Source organism: Felis catus, chromosome C1 (genome assembly GCF_018350175.1).
Source record: "Felis catus isolate Fca126 chromosome C1, F.catus_Fca126_mat1.0, whole genome shotgun sequence".
In the NCBI taxonomy this organism is placed as follows: Eukaryota; Metazoa; Chordata; class Mammalia; order Carnivora; family Felidae; genus Felis; species Felis catus.
The window spans coordinates 133,386,944-133,406,694 of record NC_058375.1 but is presented as its reverse complement, the minus strand read 5'-3'; the positions used below and the strand labels follow the sequence as shown (position 1 = coordinate 133,406,694).

At 37.1% G+C, this 19,751-nt stretch overlaps 1 protein-coding gene and 1 long non-coding RNA gene across 8 annotated transcripts in view; one reads left to right on the top strand and one right to left on the bottom strand.

Annotated features, from left to right (window-relative positions):
• LOC109502665 overlaps positions 1 to 15,480 on the bottom strand; it is a 325,020-nt gene extending 309,540 nt beyond the window's left edge. For all 7 annotated transcript variants that reach the window (XR_006583723.1, XR_006583722.1, XR_006583728.1 and 4 more), the window contains exon 1: positions 15,204 to 15,480. This is a non-coding gene — a long non-coding RNA (uncharacterized LOC109502665). The remainder of the gene's footprint in view (positions 1 to 15,203) is intronic.
• The window catches only part of LRP1B (LDL receptor related protein 1B), a 1,940,511-nt gene continuing 1,935,387 nt past the window's right edge, over positions 14,628 to 19,751 (top strand). The window contains exons 1-2 of the mRNA XM_023259298.2: positions 14,628 to 15,246; positions 17,643 to 17,840. The gene's annotated coding sequence lies outside the window, so the exon portion shown is untranslated. The remainder of the gene's footprint in view (positions 15,247 to 17,642; positions 17,841 to 19,751) is intronic.

Here is a 19,751-nt window from a genome sequence, read left to right as displayed (position 1 = left end):
ACCTGGGGCACCTGGCTGGCTCAGTAAGTTGGTAGATCAAGAAACTCTTGATCTCAGGATTGTGGGTTCAAGCCCCATGTTGGGCATGAAGCTTACCTAAAACAAACAAATAAAATATGGACAAACCCTCCTTTGACCAAAACAAAATCTAAATATAAATAAAATTAATTAACAGGAACTCTGTGCTTAAATTGCCACCTACATCCAAATATATAGTATTCATTTATTTCTATTAGATAATCAAGATCTTGGCCATCTGGATTACCCTTCTAAGATTTGGTTGTATGCATGGAGGATCGTTTTAATTTCTTTTAGTGTTTTATTATTTATTTTTGAGAAGGAGAGAAAGACAGAGTGCAAGCAGGGGAGGGGCAGAAAAAGAGGGGGACACAATCCCAAGCAGGCTCCAGGCTCAGAGCTGTCAGCACAGAGCCCAACGCGGGGCTTGAACTCATAGACTGCAAGATCACGACCGGAGTAGAAGTCGACTGAGTCACCCAGGCACCCATGGAGGATCATTTATATCACATCTTCAGCCATGTGTTTGGTTCCTTTGGTTATTCTGAAAGTTCAGTCATTTTCCTGTGAAATACCACTATGCTCTAATTTCAGGCAAAACCTTTTTCTCTTAGGTAAATTCATTGCTTGTGTTTGTTCATTTCCCTATTTTTACCTTTATAATCTACTCAAATGTTTTTCTCGTTGCTTGCCAGACTGCCATTTTGGGGAAGAGTCAGAGGAAACCTCCCTAAGCAGTCATTCTTCCTATTTTTTTCTGCTATGGTATGTTCCTATATTCCACATATAGGAAACATGACAACTTATCTAAGACTCTAGAAAGTAATGATCTACATCTTCATGTTACCATTCTAATAAATAAAATAATCTCTAACAGAGAGTTAATACAGGATTAAGTTTGGTAAATCAGTATTATTGTCTTTTACTAATTCCTTGGATACCTGGTTAGACATAATATGTGCCTGTTGTCATGGGTTTGGTATTTTTGGATACTCAGATGATTATAATTATATATTCCTTCCTCAACATTATGAAAGCCAGTCTCTGAAGCAGACTTCCTGACATACAGCACACTGATTATCCTGTCACTCTAGACCACATTTTTTTTTTTCCTTTGTACTATTCTCATTGCCATTTCATCCTGAAACATTAAATGAGACGATGGGGAAAATACAGATCATCTAAATGCCTTTCTAGATCAGTGAATTATTTCTTGTTATTTTAGAGCCTTAACCAGTGACTGGTAACTTTTTTAGTCAGCTAATCATGCATATAGATGACAATCACTTTTCAATCTGCGTATTCATGTTTTATTGACATGCTTATAATCCACTCTCACTTAGCTCTGTTGCTCTCAGAAATGAGAAAATGAGTTGAAAACAAAAAGGAAGACCTGGGTAAAAAGTGGAGTGCTTGTTTTCAAATACTTCAAGTCTAGAAAAAGCAAGGAAGATATATTGTAGCTATTTTCCAAGCATAAAAAAGTGAGCAGCATATTCCTTGAAACGAAACAGTAAAATCTCTTTATATGAGTGTCTGCTTGCATGTGTGCACGTGTGTATATTTAACTTCATACTTGATATGTAGCAAAGTGAGGGAATCTATGCCTTCTTTTAATCTTTGCACATTTGTTGGCCAAATTTTAGAGACAGACATAGTATCCTTTAGAATTAACTCATTAATTAGACTTATAAAAATTAAGCAACATTTAATTGACTTCTCTGATAATTAAATAAGTATATATAAATACACATGCTTGCTTTATTGATGTTACCTGAAAATTATCCAACAAATGGATCTAAACTGTATTTTCTTATTTTCTTTTGTATACTCTGGTGACATTCAAATAATTGTACTACAAAATAGAGAACTGTATCAATACCAGTTTTTTGGCTTTGATGTTAAACCTTACAATATGACACTACATAAATTCTGAATTCTCTACTTCTTTATGAATCTTTTCCATTTCCTTTTCATATCACTTTTCCATTCTGGGAAGATTCTTCTGTATTTTTTTAAGTTTATTTATTTATTTTTAGAGAGAGAGAGAGAAAGAGAGAGAGAGAGAGAGAGAAAGAGAGAGAGAGAGAGAGAGAGAAAGATAGAGAGAGAGAGAGAGAGAGAATGAACCTGCACAGGGGAGGGGCAGAGAGAGGAGAGAGAGAATCCCAAGCAGACTCCATGCTGTCAGCACAGAGCCTGATATATAGGGCTTGATCTCATGAACTGTGAGATCATGACCTGAGCTGAAATCAAGAGTCAGATGCTTAACCAACTGAGCCATCCAGTCTCCCCTCTTCTGTATTTTTAAACTGTCCATATCCCATTCAACTATTGAGAAATCCATAAGGAAAATTAGGAAGATAGTGAAGATGGTTCTAAAAACAGTATAAGATTACATGAAAAAAGCTATACTGTAAAACAATACATTTTGAGCTACAAAGTGCTTGAAATATTTTTATAAATTCTATACTGAGTTTAATAGTCACTAAATAGTTCATGTTTGTTAACTCAATCTATAAAATCTTTTACTCTATCAAGTAGGAGAAAAGGCAGTTTGAAGACAGCTTCTTCCTGAAATATTTATAATGTTCTATTATCTCTCATCATCATCACTGTAATTATTCATTTATTCATTTATCTTATACATTTGTTAATTAGTTACTATGTAATAGGCTTTGGATATGTAATTAAGAATAAGTCATAGCTTTTGTACTCTTGGAACTTAATATCCAGAGAGGTATATAGACCAATAAGCAGATGCTTACAATATAGATGCTTACAATATAGATGACAAAGGAAAGTGAAGGGTGATATAATAATATATGAGGTATACATAATAGTCTTGATAGTTCAGGGAAAGCTTATACAAAGAAAAAGGATGTGGACATTGAGGGAGAGGAGGTAGGTTAGAGAAAATGAAGAAGGAATATTTCAAGCAGAGTAAGAGGTTTATACAAAGACCCTGATATAAGGCAGTCAGGGAAATGGAACCTAGAAATCTATGAGTGGTGGCAAAACCATGGTTCTGAGGAAATGTGAATATAGCAGCAAAAAGTACAAGAAAGGAGTGAGATTGAGAGATAAGCAGGGCCAAATTAGAATGGTCCCAATAAGACATATGTAGATGTTGGAGAATGGCATAGGCCAATGTACTTTTTAGAAAGGTTATTCTGTCTAGAGTACAAAGACCAGATTAAATTTTTCTTACTGTTTATTTTTGAGAGAGACAGAGCATGAGTGGGGGAGGGGCAGAGAGAGAGGGAGACAGAATCCAAAGCAGGCTCCAGCCCGAGCTGTCAGCACAGAGTCTGATGCAGGGCTCGAACTCATGAACCCTGAGATCATGACTTGAGCCGAGGTCAGAAGCTTAACCGACTGAGTTGTCCAGGCACCCCACAAAGAACAGATTAAAGAGGTATAGGGGATAAGATCAGAAATGTCACCCTTCCTCCATCTCACTCCCCGCACTGGATTGAGTTAGTATTTCATTCTCAAGGACAATCCATTAAATAATTCTAAGCATAGATTTACATAATGTTAACAATTTACACATATATCCTTGTCAATGTTAAGTAAAAACTAAAGAGGGAGACACTGGACACTGAAAAAAATCTCTTCAAAGAGATATAGGATTCAGGAAGACTACTGTAGTAATCAGGGTAGAGAAAATAAATGGTTGGACTTGGGTGGCAGTGAAGAATAGGAGGAGAGGAAAAATAATCATGCTGCAGCTCCTTGAGTTGAGTAGGTGCAGCAACTCTGGCCTGCAATGGCTAAAATGTTGACTGCACACACTTTAAGTTTATTCATTCCTGGTTTCAACTATTCTTGTAGAAGCATGTGTGGTAAATTATAAAGAGAAGCCTAATGTAGGAGCAATTTTAAGTTTGAGGACAGAGCATGATCACATATATGCGTGGAGGAAAAGGGACATTGAAGATATTGGAAAAAATATGTAACTATGGGAGGAAAGTCTCAGAGAAGACAGAGGTGGAAGAAACAGCTTTAATCAAAGGAGGGACTTTTTTCCATAGGTGGGGATGGGAAATACTAAGGCAGGATTTGGATGGAAATACATTTATCATAGAAAAAGAGGAAAGATTAAAGCATTAAGCTCTAGTGGTACTTGGTGGGGGGAAGGCAGTCTTTGAAAAACCACTTTGAGGGTTTAGCAGAAAGGGAAAAGTAGGTAAATAGTTTCACCTTTCTTGTCAGTCCACAGGCTCAAAGGACCCTGTAACTAAAGGGTTAGTAGAGAGCCCTTGCCAGCTCAGTTATATGACCGCTGTTATATACCCTAGTAAGAATAATTGAGAACATCCTACCTTAAAAAGTGTTAAAATAAGTATTATCTCAGAGCATCTGACTTTGAAACAAATAGTTTTCAATCAGTTGTTGAATTTAAGGATGTACTACAACCTTTCGAGAGTATAAAGATATGATTATGTCTTTCACAGAGCTCACAATTGATAGGTAACAGCAATATATGCCTGAGTAAGGAAGGCCAGAAAAGCCTGAGAAGTGTTATACAGTCAAGGTTAAACAAAATCTTTATGGGAAAAAAAAAATAAGACAGAAGAAATACTTAATTCTTCACAGTGATGGAGGTAAACTTCAACTAAGGAAAAAAGAGATGTTTGTACCTGAATAATGTGAAGTAACTTTGGTGAGGTCTTTGATAAAGTTTTTTGTTTGTTTTTGTTTTTTTAACTACACATGTTGTACTCAATGTAAAACAACCATGTGGAGAAGGTATATATGGCCCTTTTTAAGTTAAAGACAGGAAAGGTGTCTGCGTGTCTTAGTCAGTTAAGCGTCCAACTTTGGCTCAGGTCATGATCTCACTACTGGGGAGTTTGAACCCTGCATTGGGCTCTGTGATAAAAGCTCAGAGCCTGGAGCCTGCTTCAGATTGTTTCCTTCCCTCTATATGCCCTTCCCCAACTTGTGCTCTCCCTCTTCCTCTCTCTCTCTCTCTCTCTCTCTTTCTCTCTCTCAAAAATAAACATTAAAATATTTTTTTAAAAAGTTAAAGAAAGGAAAATAGAACCCATGCCAAATTATCATCTCTTTTATAAGGACTAAATAAAGTCTGCTGTTAATGATTCTAACAAAGATATGGTTAAAAACATAAACAGTGCATGGCTAAAGCATTTACCTATGCCCCACAGATGACCTCAACTTTTGTACATGCAAGTAGAAGTTATCAACTCACATATATGAATCTATTCAAGAATGTAGGATGGGGCGCCTGGGTGGCGCAAAGCGTCCGACTTCAGCCAGGTCACGATCTCGCGGTCCGTGAGTTCGAGCCCCGCGTCAGGCTCTGGGCTGATGGCTCGGAGCCTGGAGCCTGTTTCCGATTCTGTGTCTCCCTCTCTCTCTGCCCCTCCCCCGTTCATGCTCTGTCTCTCTCTGTCCCAAAAATAAATAAAAAAACGTTGAAAAAATTTAAAAAAAAAAAAAAAAAGAATGTAGGGGCTCCTGGGTGGCTCAGTCAGTTAAACACCAGACTTCGGCTCAGGTCATGAGTTCATGGTGGGTGAGTTCCAGCCCCGCATCAGGCTCTGTGCTGACAGCTCAGATCCTGGAGCCTGCTTCAGATTCTGTGTCTCCCTCTCTCTCTGCCCCTTCCCTGCTCATGCTCTGTCTCTCTCAAAAAAATAAACATTAAAAAAAAAGAATGTAATGACAAACTTAAAATCCGCATCTAGTAACATGACCCTTTTACATAAAACTTTAACCTTTCAAATATTACAAATGCATGCCATAATATATTTCTGATACACTTAAAATCTTAGTGGGCATCCAAGTCTTTTAATATTTATATTCTATATGATGAGCTCTTAAATATCAGTGACTCTTTTACATCTTTACAATGCCAAATATTACCTTAGGTAGTAGAGTTTAAAAATAATGCTTGATTCATGATGCTTTTAGTTCTAATTTTTAGTTTTTTTACTTGTAGAAAATACATAGAATGACATGTATAAAGAGCTCTAATTTTAAGTGCTCAACCCAACAAGTTACCCAGTTGTATAACCACAAGTTACATTTGATTATATAATACTACCACTGCAGAAGGTTCTCTCATGCCCTTTGTCAATGTCTCTCCCAGAAGTAAGCATTATTTTGATTTCTATCATAATGCCTTTAAAAGTTTACTTAGATAAAAAGTATTTTGTTTATAATTAATTTGGTGAAAACAAGTACTTATATTCTTAGATAACCAGTCACAAAGATAACCAGGGTTATTTCAATATAAATTTCCCAGCCTGACTTTCTACAATGACTAAGTTCAGTAGATAATTACCACCAGCGTCAAGCTCATTTTGTTCTGTGCTGTGTGGACCAGAAATAAAAAGTTCATTTAATGGCAACCCTTCAAAAGCATTACTCAAGAGTCATGATCATGTTCTAATTATTATGGGGTGTGTACTAAATATCAGAAAAAAAGAAGACTCTTTGAAGGCAAAGAAAGCCTACATTTCATTCCCCTAAGTTAATGAAGATAAAAATTCAAGGTTTGTACATTGATGGCAACTACAAAAGCTTTGTTAAGATAATAGCCTTACTCTTCTTCTCACATAACAGTGATGCTTCTGTTAAAGAACTTCACAGAAGTTTTGCAGATTGAACAAAATCGATGAATAATGGCTTTCAATCAGTGGTGCAAAATAGCAATGCCATTCACATCATTCTAGTGTAGCTTGTCATATTTTCCAGACTTTTATAAACCAGAAAACCAAGTCTTTGTGTGTACTGTGTGATAGAGTATTATATCCTTCTAGAGTATGCCCATCCATGGTGCTCTGTACATAAGGATGCAGCTCCTGATATTCTTAATGGTAAATAGCAAATTTTCCATGGTATCTACTTCTAGATTAGGGAAGTTCAAAGAAAGAGAAGTAAAATGAACTTGGTTGGGTATTAGTGAATTATACATAAATAGTAACCAAAGGTTAAGATGTTTAAGATGTCTGTACTGTTTGTACTGGTGGATTTGAATGGGAGATTACTTCATTCAGGAAACATTTGTACAACTCCTATGAAGGACTGTGCTATACATATTCTCTAAAGGAAATAAAGAATATGAGAATTCCTTGCTCAATAATTACTCAGCAGAGCAGAGCAAGGAGGACAAATAACCATGAACCAAGAAGTTTTACCATACACAAAAGGAAAGATGTTAAAATCACTGTGTATCAAAAACTTAAAAGTAGAAGACTGAAATAGCAAAGAATGTCCTGGTAGCACAGAAATAGCCTCATTTTAGAAATTTCATGAATTTTATTGTAAGCATCAGTACCATTCCCTCCATCATCCCTAATATCAAAATCCTGTCAATATATTTGTCATTACTATCCAACAAGACTCATCTTCTCTGAGTGTCCTGTGTACTCCAGCTTTACCCAGAATGTTCTGTTCCTTGAAAAGAATTTGTTCTTCTTCTCTGCTCATTAATTCCTTGAAGATTTAGCTCTAAAGTTATCTTCTCCAATTTCCCTAATTACATGTACCACAGGTATTCTTCCACCATCAACATTTCCTCAATATTTAGGTATAAATCTCATATTACATCACTGTCATTGGTTTCAGATGGCTTTATACTACAAGAAAGTGCCACAAAAAGGACAATGTATGGGGTTTAGTATTCATTAGCATTTAATATTTAAGAAGCATTCAAAACGTTTGTTGGATCAGAAAACAGTAGAATGGAGGGATAACTATTGTTTCCGTGTAGAGGAAGCTTGGCGTTGTGGGAGACTGGAATCAGAATCTGAACTTTTCAATGTGAACCTCAGATCTATCACTGAGAAACTATAATCCTGAGCAAACCATATCTGAAAGCACAATGACAAGAACTGATCATGAAGAGCAGTCTGAGGGAAATGATGGAGTTTAATTTACTATCAAATGATTCGACCTAATAGATAAGTAATTTTAATATACTGCTCTTTGCTGAATGAACAATGACAAGGCACAATGTTTCATATTACTACAAAACAAAGGGAATGACATCAAAAGAATGCTTTTGATGAGTTGTGTGAAGAGGTTTCAAGGTGGTCAGCAAGGCAAAGGAAGGTGAAAATGGGTGGATTTAGCTTTGAGAAGGATGTTGTAACTAGAATGAGTGACTTCCATGGATCAGATTATATAATATGTTGAAAGGTGATTGAAAGTTAAAGAAACAGAGACCCTGAATGTAGTTTATACTTTCAAGAAAGTTGCATCAATGAACACAGAAAAAGACTAAGAGTTTTAATGTGAAGGTTTATCTTTAACAAAGCAGGAAAGAATATCCAGTGGAAATAAGACAGTCTCTTCAACAAATGGTGCTGGGAAAATGGGCAGCTACAGGCAAAAGAATGAAACTGGACCACTTTCTTATACCATACACAACAATAAATTCAAAATGGATTGAAGTCCTAAATGTGAGACAGGGAACCATTAAAATCCTAGAAGAGAACACAGGCACTAACCTCTTTCACATCAGTCGTAGCAACTTCTTATAAGATACGTGTATTGAGGCAAGGGAAACAAAAACAAAATTAAACTACTGGGATTTCATAAAAATTAAAACCTTCTGCACAGTAAAGGAAATAATCAAGAAAACTAAAAAGCAATCTATGGAATGGGAGAAGGTATTTGCAAATGACATATCTGATAAAGGATTAGTATCCAAAATATATAAGGAACTTATACAACGTACCCCAAAAACAAATAATCCAATTAAAAAATGGGCAGAAGACATGAATAGACATTTTCCCAAAGAAAACATCCAGATGGCCAATAGACACATGAAAAGATGCTCAACATCACTCATCTCCATGAAAATACAAATCAAAACCACAATGAGATACCACCTCACATCTGTCAGAAAAGCTAAAATAAATAACACAGGAAGCAACAGATGTTGGTGAGGATGTGGAAACAGGGGAACCCTCTTGCACTGCTGGTAGAAATGCAAACTGGTACAGCCACTATGGAGAACAGTATGGAGGTTCCTCAAAAGATAAAAATAAATACCCTATGATCCAACAATTGCACTATAGGTATTTACCCAAAGGATGCAAAAATACTGATTTGAAGGGATACATGCACCCTGATGTTTATAGCAGCATTATCAACAATAGTCAAATTATGGAAAGAGCCCAAATGTCCAATGACTGATGAATGGATAAAGATGTGTGTGTGTGTGTGTGTGTGTGTGTGTGTGTTGGAATATTACTCAGCCATAAAAAAGAATGAAATCTTATCATTTGCAATGACATAGTTGGAGTTAGAGAGTATTATGCTAAGCAAAATAAGTCAGAGAAAGACAAAAACCATATGATTTCACTCACATGTGGGATTTAAGAAACAACAACAAAATAAATGTGGGAGGGAAAAGAGAGAGGAAAACCAAGAAACAGACTCTGAACTATAGAGAACTGATGGTTACCAGAGGGGAGGTGGGCAGGATGATGTGCTTAATAGGGATGGGGATTAAGGAGAGCACTTGTGATGAGCACTAGGTGTATGGGAATGTTGAATCACTAAACTCTACACCTGAAACTAATCTTACACTGTATGTTAACTCATTGGAATTTAAATAAAAACTTGGGGGTAAAAAGGACTTTCAATGTGAAAGTTTAAGGCATGGTTAGCCAAGGTTTTGCTTTGTTTTTTCTTGGGTTTTGGGTGGGGTTATTTTGGAGGGAACATATAATACAATCTCACAAAAAAAAAAAAAAAACCTAAATTTTTTTTTTAATTTTTTTTTCCCAACGTTTATTTATTTTTGGGACAGAGAGAGACAGAGCATGAACGGGGGAGGGGCAGAGAGAGAGGGAGACACAGAATCGGAAACAGGCTCCAGGCTCTGAGCCATCAGCCCAGAGCCTGACGCGGGGCTCGAACTCACCGACCACGAGATCGTGACCTGGCTGAAGTCGGACGCTTAACCGACTGCGCCACCCAGGCGCCCCAAAAAACCTAAAATATTTTAAAAAGAGCCATGCTGACATCTTTATTTTGCTTGTCCTAAATTTCAAAAATAGCATAAATATGATTCTTCTATGCAATGCTTATCATATGCAATCTTCTGTTCTGCCATACTCAAGAAATAAAAGCAATTTCCACTGTCATTTTTAGTAAGTTGTTTATAAATAACTGCATTCTTTGAGTGACTTTGAACTTTGTTTAGGGAAAATTTTGTCACATAGTATGCTATAGCAATAGCTTGATTATGTCTGATTGCTTTTTCTTCCTGTGCATATTAAAATGTGGCTTCCATGTCACTAGAAAGAAGTCAAAAACTTCAAGACTGTGCTTAGGACCATTCAAAGAAGTCTTTGATATTATACACATTTCTCCTCTTGGGGTCTAGAAGAAAAAAAAAATGTTGACTGGCTTGCTGAGTGGTTACTGCAGGGCCAACAAACTATAAGCTGTAGGCCAAATAGAGTCTGCTGCTTCTTTTTACAAATAAAGTTTTACTAGAACACAGGCATAGGGATTTATGTATCTATCATTCATAACTGCTGTTGCTCTATAACCACACAGTTGAATTGGTTGTGACAGACTATTTTTTTTGAGACTGAATATCTTAAAAATCTAAAATATTTATTATCCTTTACAAAAGAAGTTTGCCAACCCCCATATTGGAAGTTTCATAAATCTATAGTAAATATAAGCCTTAATTTCTTTTTTTTAATGTTTTATTTATTTTTGATACAGCATGAGTGGGGAGGGGCAGAGAGAGAGAGGTGAACAGAAGATCTGAAGCAGGCTCTGCACTGACAGCAGTGAGCCCGATATGTGTCTTGAACTCATGAACCACGAGATCATGACCTGAGCCAAAGTCAGAGGCTCAATCAACTGACTCACCCAGACACCCTTCTAAGTCTTAATTTCTAAAACAGATTTCAAATATGTGCTTTCCCAGATTATATTTATTTATACTAGGAATACTAACTTGACAAATACAAATACTTGACAAATTCTATGAGGCAATCTCTTTATTAGATGCTAGAAATACAACAATCAGCAAAACAAACAAAATTCCTGGCCCCCGTAGAGCTTATGTTCTAGATGTAATCAACTAGAAAACAACCAACCAATAGTCAAAATCAACAAGTCAACCAAATGAATGGGAAAATCAAGGAAAAGAGAATAGATGGTATCAGGAATTGGAGGAATAAGTAAACTATTATTGACAACTGTATATCATTTATAGTGTCCTAAGATTGTCTTTAAATAAAACGAAGTTACATACCAGTACATCCTGTAAATTAACAATGCCCTAATTCAAATGCCTGTGTCTTAACTTTATTATACTCAGTCCAGACACTCATTAAAATACTCCACTGGTCTTTACCTTCAATTTGTACATGTTTCTGTGCCCACAAATCACAAAATGGAGCAAGACCAAAAAACAATCCTAATATACAGAGTCAATCCCTACAGAACAGTCCATCACATTGAACGAGTCCCTACAATTATTCAGTGATTAAATCCAATGATAATCCTTCCATAATACTGTGTGAGCAGAGTAAATTTCATATAAAAGTGTTCATGCCAGTCTGGCAAATAATAATAGCTCAATGGTGGGGCGCCTGGGTGGCTCAGTCAGTTAAGCATTTGCCTTCAGCTCAGGTCATGATCTCACAGTGTGTGAGTTCGAGCTCCACATCGGGCTCTGTGCTGACAGCTCAGAGCCTGGAGCCTGTTCGGATTCTGTGTCTCTCTCTCTGTCCCTCCCTGCCTCACTCATGTGCTCTCTTTCTCTCTCTCATTCTCTTTCAAAAATAACTATTAAAAAAAATTACAATATCTCAGTGGTACCTCAACACATTTCGAAGACAGGAGGAAGAAAAAAGTCTAATGATACTGCAAATTATTTTCCCAAAATATATGAAATGTAGTCATAATTTAATCATTAAATTAGCTTATGAAATAGTTATGAAACAATATGAAACATGAAATATGGAACAGCAAGCTATAAACCAACATAATCCAAAACAAGTTTTATTACATTGATAGAGCAAGGGGTAATTCACATTTTTTTCTAGAACTTTTTAAATTGAACTACATAGATGATACACAACTGATTTACTCTCCATTGTGTGTGCCCAACAATATAAAAATGAAATGAGATAGTGGTTTATACTGGGACACATTGGATTTTAAGTTTTTTTGTAGTCTGTCAGTACAACAACCTTGTTCTTTTTGGTTTTGATTAACTGTCTTATTCCTTGAATCAGATCTTAGTTTCCTGATGCTTCTATTTTAGGAGAAAATTACTAGTGAAATGTTAAGACAGCTTTAGAGTCAAATATTAGAATGCAAGAAAAAAATAATTTAAAAACTATTTATCTTAATTTCTCTGAGATGTATTTTTTTTTTTGCAGTACTCTTTCATGGAAGGAAAAATTACTCTCATAAATTATTAATGGCAACCCTTGTTGAAATACCTAACAGTACTAACATTTTCTGAACTTATATTTTAGTAACCATTAAATAAGACCTGACCTAAAAGGGATTCTAAATTAAAGTGAAAAAAACAAATGTAAAGTCTTTTCTTTTTATGTTTATTTATTTTTGAGACAGAGAGTGAGCGTGAGTTGGGGGAGGGACAGAGAAAGGGAGACAGAGATCCAAAGTAGGCTCCATGCTGTCAGTGAAGAGCCTCACGTGGGGCTTGAACTCATGAACCATGAGATCATAACCTGAGCCAAAGCCGGATGTTTAAACAACTGAGCCACCCAGGCACCCCTAAAATGAAATTTTAATTAAAATATAAAGAGATTTGGTATTATTTCAGTTTTTAGAATATACTTACCATTACTATAAGTCTCTTTCAATCTTATACAGATCCTCCTTGAATTATGAGTTGATAAGCCTAACATAAGTTGAAAATACTGTAACTGGAAAATACATGTAATATACCTAACATAGCCCACCTTAGATGTGTTCAGAACACTTACATTAACCTATAGTTGGACAAAATCATTGAACACAAAGCCTATTTTATAATAAAATATTGAATATTGCATGGGATTTATTGACTACTGTACTAAAAGTGAAAGAGAATAGCTGTAGGGGTACAGACTGATTGGTTTTAAGTGTATCAATTGTTTACCCTTATGATTGCATGGCTTGCAGAGAGCTGTGGCTCATGTTCTCTGCCCAGCATCACCAGAGAGTACTGTAACATACTGATAACCAAGAAAAGATCAAAATTCAAAATTTGAAATATGGTTTCTACTGAATGCATGTCACTTTTGCATCATCATAAAGTAGAAAAATTGTAAGTCAGGGACCATCTGTGTATTATTTTCTCCAAAGGTGTTTCTGGAAGAATGGTTCTGCTAGGGGGAATTTTGTTGTTGTTGTTGTTGTTAAACTACTATATTGTCATACACTTTCTCCAATTCTAACAAATGTAACTCTCAACCATTTGCTCATTATTTTCTGAGTTCTATACTAACATCTTTTTAAAGATGTTAACTGTTTTGGGACCCTTGAGGGTACCATTCATTAGTAAGTGAAAAGGAAGTCAGCTATTTATAAAATATCAAAAATGAGAACCAGACTGTATGGTTAGTGTAATTTGCATTTCTTGGGTGAATAGTAATACTTGCCATGATTCAGCAATGTACCTGTGGAACTTTTTCCAAATATCAAAGTACTTTTTCTCTAGTTGAAACAATAAAAAAATAAGGAAGTTCCGAGACTTATAGACTTAATAGATGTAACAGTATATTATGAAAATATTCAGCAAAAAGAGAAATAAAATACTTCTTTAAGATGAATTACTGGAAATGTGCCAGAATTTCAAGGCTGCCATTGTCATTATCAGTGAGATATGTTTATAGTAACCCAAAAGCTATCTAACTAAATGCAAACACATAAACAGGAAGACAATACAAAAGAAAGTGCAGTACTAAGTGCATTACTTCTATTAAGAAGGCTTTATGTATTACCAAGAATAATCATATTTGTTTCCCACAACATGACTCATATTTACAGATAACTTGTAAGATAGCAAATTGTAAGGAAAAATAAGAAATATGTTTCTGATAATGCTGCCAATAGCCTTTTTGGGTGGAGCGTGGCATTTAAGCCTGAGACCCAAACATATTTATCACAAATTGTCATAAAATACACATGCTCAGGAACTAACGTTTTGAAGATCTCAATTTCTGAAATTACTATCAAATGCCGTAACAGTCATAGTGCAGACTCAGAAACAGAATCATCTTTGTTATTCAAACATAATCCTCATGCCAAAGAGGCACACATTCAGGTGGCATATTCTGCTACCCTTCAGTAGCAATGAGAGTCCACTGGTGACTTCAACATATTAAAAAGTCCAGAGTGTGTTTTTTTTCCTCAAAAGAGTGCTTAATAGACATATAACCTAAAATTGTTGTTAAAAATTCAACTTTATGAGCCATCTCCCATCTTAGGTAAGTCTAGATGTCTTAGTGGGAACCAGAAATCTGCATTTTTATCAAGCTTATGAGTGATACACACAACATAATTTAAGGGCTATTACGTTTAGTGCAACCACATAATTATAAAAATAAGGATGTAGAGAAGAACACTGGCAGCCTCTTGTTTCCCCCACAGGTCTCTCTAGTGACTCGTCCAGACCCTGGGACCAGTCCAGAGACAGATGGGCTACCTCACGTGCACTTTGCTTCTCACCAGCCTTTTGCCCTCGAGTTCCCAGGACCTCTAGGTTTGTGTGAATATGGGCCACATCCAGCCCAGCAGCCCCTCTTCCTGTAGCTGGGAGTTCCCTGAACTACAGTAATGATGCCAAAGGTTTATGATGTAGAGGGTTTGAGTGAGACCCTTTGCGGCCCTGTGCCTGGGGAGAGTAAAGGCACCTGTGGGAGTAAGGTGCCCCAGGTGTCTGTCATCAGGAAACTTCCTGCTGGACCCTGGATGGCAAGGCTACGAATGTCTCCTGAGACCTGGCTTCAGGGAACTGGCAACTAGAACAGGATGGGCCTTGGCATCCTTGCGAATCTCTGAGAAGTCCCCACTGGGGCTCTGTCCAATCCCACAATTCCCAAACTCTGGTACTGAGTCACAGCAGCTGTTGCCTGCGCGGTTCACTCCTGCACACCTGCCCACAAGCATCCAAGCCCATACCCACTGTTGGCTTGAGGCCTGACTGTGCTTACCATGTCATCTTCCTGGGCAGCTTTTCTGTGCACGGATCCGTCGGTAAGGAGATATCGCGAATAGTTCACTTCAGAGCGTCTATGAACCTATTTTCTTTATTCGACTAGAGGCCTGCCTGATAACCATCAAGCCCTTTGTCTCCTATTCCACTTAACCCTCTACTCAGACCCAGAACGACTTCCCAGAGCCGCGAGATCTGGCTCTGTAATCCCGTGAGATCTGGCTCCGTGATCCCGCGAGATCTGGTGTCAAATAAATTAAGCTGTTTGGGAAGCGAGCGGTGCTTTTCAACTTCATGTGTTCCTCACAATACCCGCCTGTGGGCAAAAGTATGGGTTGGACTCCCACCCACTCCCAAGTCTGGGAAGCTCAGGGAGCCTGGCTTCCCCTGCACAGCACTTAAGCCTGCCAACTTTCCTCTTTGCGTACCTCCTGCCCTCAGGCTTGCCAGACTTCAGAGCCTGTGTGTACAGAGGCGCCTCAGCCCCTCAGGACATCTTCCTGGAGCTAGGAGATTTTTGTACTGCAGTCAGGATGCTGTGAGGGAAAGTTTGTTTGAGTTAGACCGCTGAGAAGAGACTCAGAGCCTCTGTGAGAGTCAAGTCTCCCAGGTGCTTCTCTTCCAGAGACTCTTATTCGGCCGAGCCTGAGAAGAATGGTAAGGCTCCGGAGTTCTGTTTCGTGGTTGTGGAGCCCAATGGTCAGAAAGAATTCTTGAGACATTGTATGATACAGCTAAGTAAGTTTATTTAAGTAGCTGGGGGCAGGACCCATGGGCAGAAAAAGCTGCACCTTTGTTCTATGAAGCTAGTGGTTATATGCTTATTGCCCAAGAGAGGGAATGTGCAGAGAATATTAGATCAACAATGTCTTCTTTGAATTTCTATTAAAACTACTTTCATAAGATTTCTCTGGTGTTTATCATTCAGTACAATATTAACTAATGGTGAAATTTACATGCAGTCATGAGACCCTTTAAGAATGTAGCAAACAGTACATATTTGATCCTTACCTGAACTATGCAGGCAATAGGTCAGCCTTCTGGGCAAAGGAGTATTTTTCTGCTTTTATTCCTCATCAGTTCCTTGAGATCTGGCTGTGAGTCCCCCAAATGTCCTCACTGGGGGCCCTGTCCATCCCCATAAGTCCCAGACACTGGGGACCCATCCTAGGCTACCTGACATCTGAGCCAGGGTGGCTTGCGGTGCAGGCACACAAGGCTCCAGCAGTCTTCCCCCAGACATCAAGCCCTTGTTGGATAAAGTCTGCCCATAACCACCAGAACATCTTGGGGAAGCCTGTGCCTGCACTGTGCCCTTGACGCGGAAGTTTGAACGGTGGTTACCATCGGACCTCATAGGGCCCTGTTGTCTTTATGGGGACTAGGGGTCAGTCTGGCCATTAAAAAAAAGAGAGAGATGTACAAATATGCCAAAATAGTAATTATATTTGTTTTAAATTAGAATTATAGTAGTTTTGTGTATGGACTTCAGTTCATTTTTAGCTTGCATCTTAGCACATATATGGCCAGATTTTCTAGGTCCTAAGGATGTAAAGATAGTAAAACACAACTCCTTTGACCAAATAGCTTATACAGTCGTATGGATAAACAGACAAGTAAACCAACAATTAAAACAGTATATTTAGTACCTTAGCAGATGTATGCTCCAGGTGGTATAGGAGTACAAACTTTTTCATAACTAGCTTTGTTTAGCATTTCAACATGCCTTTGAGTAATAATATGAAAGTAAGAAAATAAATTTTAAAATTATAACATTTTTGGTAAACCAATCTTTCACCAGCAAGAACTTTTAAGTAAAAGAAGCAAAAATAATTTGTAGTGTTAAAACATTTTTTGATATTCAACTGACTATATGATGATTATCAAGGTCTAGTAGTCAATAATTTTATGATTTTACATTATTTTAGAAGCACATAATCATTTTCTTCTACAGGTAATTTATTTGGTTTTGGTAAATTGTCTAGTTGGTTGTTTAGTTTATGTTTGAGTAATGCTGGGATGGGTCACTCAACTAATTCTACCTTATTAAAACACATAGAGAGATACTTGCCATAGGAACAAATGCAGAGATCTTTAACATTACCAGTTTGGGAGGATAGGAGAGCTATATTTCTTTCCACTGCCTGTCTTGGGATATTCTACTTTTAGGTCTGGAGTGTGGAGTGGTTGTCTGGTCTGATCTGACTCCTTTACAGTCTAAGTGCAACCGGGCTGAGCAATTTTAGCATCATAAACAAAGGAAATGACTAATCATTTACTGTTACTTCTAACTGCTGGGAGCCCCTGCTGGTCTCAGGCATTCCTGCTACTTTGAAAATGACAATACTAGGGTAATCTCCTGACAGATTCCTGAAAGTCTATAATTTTGGAACTAGAAAGGGCATTAAAGATCATTAACCACTCCCCCTCATTTCAGATAAGGAAACTGAGATGCTTAAAGGCTAAGTGACCTTGCATGAACTCCAAGGATTGGTTGGTTGCAGCACCTGACAAAACACTTGAAGTACCCAGAGTCCTTGACCAGACCTTCCCTTCAGCCAGGAGGCTTCAGCCTAAAGAACAGCATTCTCCACCTCTTGCCGGGACAGTCCAGATTGGAGAGACCAGCTTCCAGGTGATGATCTCTTCTCTAACCCTACCTAGAACACTCAGTCTGATCAAATCAAGCTTTGTGGTTAGATCTTAGAGCAGCTAAAGGAAAAGGAAAAAAAAAGAAAAAAAAAAAAAAAAAAACCTCTAGTACATGGGGCACCAGGGTGGCTCAGTGGGTTCAGCATCTGACCTTTGGCTTCAGCTTAGGTCAGGATCTCACAGTTTCATGACTGAGCCCTAAGTCAGGCTCTGCTCTGTCAGCATGGAGTCTGTTTGGGATTCTCTCTCTCTCCTTCGCTCACTGCCCCTACCACCCTCATACTCTGTGTCTCTTTCTCTCTCAAAATAAATAAACTTAAAAAAAATTTTTTTTAAATACTCTAGTAATTTAAAAGATATCCAGAGGCCTGAGATACCTCTTCCTCCTCCAATACCTGCAGCACTTACCTCAGAGATAACTGAGGTTCTGTATACACAACCAAACAGTTGCTCATATAATAACTATAGTTCTAGTCTCTCACAGTAAAAACTCATCTGGTTTGTACACACCTCTTTATTAGGGAGCTGGATGTTCAACTGGATGAAAAACGTTTATATTTGATCTAAAACACAAATGTGTATATGTATATGTATACATATATTTACAATTCTGAAAAACAGAATTTTTTTTTAGAAATAGAATTATGATGCTGTCAAGGGAAGATATTTGTTTTGTTCAGAAGTTGTTTTAAGTGTTTATTGTCATTTTAAAAAACTTGCTGGGGCGCCTGGGTATCTCAGTTAAGCGTCTGACTTTGGCTCAGGTCATGATCTTGTGGTTCATGAGTTCAAGCCCCGCATAGAGCTCTGTGCTGACAACTCAGATTCTGTGTCTCTCTCTCTCTCTGCCCCTCCCCCCACCCCGCCAAATAAATAAACATTAAAAAAATTAAAAAAAAAACAAAAAAACTTTGGTTGTTATGGCAAAGCTACTTATGTGAGTAGTCCGTAAAGAATACTTTTATTAGTTGGCGGTTATAGCCATTATATTCATCATAATTTTATGTAGCTGTATCAGCACATAATTACTTCTCCTCCTATACAAGTATACCTAAAGATTTAAATGTTAAAATATGTATTGTTTTATTATAAATTACTTTGTTATAGGTGAAACATACTGATTTTTTAAATTATGTGTCCAAGTATATGATATTAGCCATGAATTTCATTTCTGCTTGATAAAAGGAGCAAAACAAAATATTCATCATAAGAAAGAAACATGGACTCAGTTGATGAATGATTGTTTATGAGTCAATCACTCACTGGGATGAGCCAAAGTTTTCTACCTGAGTATTTGAGTAAAGTGTAATTTGTGTACCTATTTTAGCGGACGCTGAAATTTTATTTTGACCAGGTTTTTCCACACATAATAAAATAACTTTAGCTGTGAAAGTACTAAGTTTTCTTCTCTAAACTGAAGATTTTGATAAAATTTCATGGGTAAGTATATCAGACCTGCTCGGTCTCAGTACCCTGATATGGCCATCATGGCCTGGACTATTACTTTAAATTGCTTAAAAGGTAAATAATTTACATTTCCGGGTGCCAGGGTCACTGCAGAATTTCATTCCAGACCAAGTCCATTTCAGACCACATATAGATTAGTACTTTCTTTATCAGAGATTCTCAGAAACCAAAGAGGACTTATTGAATTACTGGAACTCCTACAGGGAGCATATTAGTATCTCACCTATTTATAAATAGTTAAATGGCAAGGTTGGGATGTTATATCATTACATGGAATTACTCTATTAATATACACAGCTACTTATATATTTTACTTATATATATATATATAAGCATATATATGTAAGTATATATAAGTGTGTAAGTATATATAAGCATATATAAGCATATATAAGGTATACTATACTTATACTAATATATACTTATA